Source organism: Neophocaena asiaeorientalis, unplaced genomic scaffold, assembly GCF_003031525.2.
Source record: "Neophocaena asiaeorientalis asiaeorientalis breed wild unplaced genomic scaffold, Neophocaena_asiaeorientalis_V1.1 scaffold152, whole genome shotgun sequence".
Lineage (NCBI taxonomy): Eukaryota > Metazoa > Chordata > Mammalia > Artiodactyla > Phocoenidae > Neophocaena > Neophocaena asiaeorientalis.
The window spans coordinates 7,200,922-7,203,060 of NW_020185338.1; the positions used below are offsets into that span (position 1 = coordinate 7,200,922).

The 2,139-nt window shown below is 36.0% G+C and overlaps 1 non-coding gene across 1 annotated transcript; it reads right to left on the reverse strand.

Moving 5' to 3' along the window:
• Positions 1-1,706: 1,706 nt before the first annotated feature.
• LOC112393935 (U6 spliceosomal RNA) lies at positions 1,707-1,809 on the reverse strand. The gene has a single exon (XR_003002066.1). It is a non-coding gene; the product is annotated as a U6 spliceosomal RNA (small nuclear RNA).
• Positions 1,810-2,139: the final 330 nt, after the last annotated feature.

Consider the following 2,139-nt stretch of genomic DNA (forward strand, 5'->3'; position numbering starts at 1 on the left):
ATCCCTGCATTCTTGTTTTTAAAATAATACTTGTAATGTGGGGAAACAAAGTTCAAACTGCAAAAAAAATAAGATTAAGAAGACCAAGCGTTGCTTAATAAATTGGCAGGCATGTCCACGTGCAAGGGATTAACGTAGCTTCTACAAACTTGGCAGTATATGCACTTAATGTCTGTTTGTTTCTTACACACACACACACACACACAACACACCATTATGCACCAGGCCTGAGAAGGTTCCATACTAGTAGCTGTTTTATGGAGTCTTCAGAACACCTGCTGAATATACTGAGGCATTTTCTCATATGCTCTTGAGAAGCCTTAAGTAGGAAAAACAATTTTTATAACATGTCCTGTGAAATGTTTGTAGTCTCAATTAGCAGCCACTGGAGTGATTTACAGACCTTGGAAATGTTTGCTTGTCAATGCTTTAAATGAAACATATTATTCAAGGTTTGCCCCAGTCTACCCATAGGAGCTGGAGTTTATGTCATGTTTGATTCATTCTCCTTGGTTTACTACAACAGAACACTTAACAGGTGGATAGAAAATAAAACAGCTTGTGTCAGAAGAATAAATTATGTCATCAAGACCTGGGCATTATTTAATAGTCACATATTTATATGTGGCCTGTTCTAGCAAAAGTTCTAAAACTAGTTATGGCTCCCAGCGGGGAAGATCAATTTGCAATTCACAAATCACTTATGTTACACTTTTGTTGTAAAAAATGATAATTTGTTGGTTTAAATAAAATCATTTTTTTCCACAAATATTTTTTTTTAACTGAAGTATAGTTGATTAACACTATTGTGTTAGTTTCAGATACAGCAAAGTGATTCAGTTGTATATATATATACATATACATATATATATATATATATATATATATATATATATATATAATTGGATAGAGTTCCTCGTGCTGTAGAATAGGTCCTTGTTGTTTATCTATGTTTTAATTTAATTTAATTTAATTTTTTAACATCTTTACTGGAGTAAAATTGCTTTACAATGGTATGTTAGTTTCTGCTGTATAACAAAGTGAATCAGCTGTACATATACATATATCCTCATATCTCCTCCCTCTTGCATCTCCCTCCCACCCTCCCTATCCCACCCCTCTAGGTGGTCACAGAGCACCAAGCTGATCTCCCTGTGCTAAGCAGCTGCTTCCCACTAGCTATCTATTTTACAATTGGTAGTGTATATATGTCCATGCCACTCTCTCACTTTGTCACATCTTACCCTTCCCCCTCCCCGTGTCCTCAAGTCCATTCTCTATGTCTGTGCCTTTATTCCTGTCCTGCCCCTAGGTTCTTCAGAACCATTTTTTTTTAGTTTCCATATAGATGTGTTAGCATATGGTATTTGTTTTTCTCTTTCTGACTAACTTCACTCTGTATGACAGACTCTAGGTCCATCCACCTCACTGCAAATAACTCAGTTTCGTTTCTTTTTACGGCCGAGTAATATTCCATTGTATATATGTGCCACATCCTCTTTATCCATTCATCTGTCGATGGACACTTATGTTGCTTCCATGTCCTGACTATTGTAAATAGAGCTGCAGTGAACATTGTGGTACATGACTCTTTTGAATTATGGTTTTCTTGGGGTATATTCCTCAGTAGTGGGATTGCTGGGTCGTATGGTAGTTCTATTTTTAGTTTTTTAAGGACCCTCCATACTGTTCTCCATAGTGGCTGTACAAATATGGAATGCTTCACAAATTTGCGTGTCATCCTTGCACAGGAGACATGCTAATCTTCTATCGTTCCAATTTTAGTATATATGCTGCCGAAGCAAGCACTAAATAAAATCTTTTATCTCAAGTATGGATGCTGGTGTTTGAGAGTATCAGTGCTCTTAGCCACTGACAGAACGTACAGAGTATAAAATGTTGAGGTTTTATGAAATGCTCTTGCATTAGCACTATTTTATAAAACTGGATTCTATGATTTAAATAAAAAGGAATGTACGGATTTTATATTATATCCTAAAGAGTGTGCTAAACTGTTAATACACCAGTTAGTCTTCCTTCATGAAACACTAGCCAGTATTGAATGCTCATCTTTGGCTTACTGTCTGCATCCTTTTTTTGTCAGAGTCAGAGATACATTTGTGGGAATGCCTTAACATG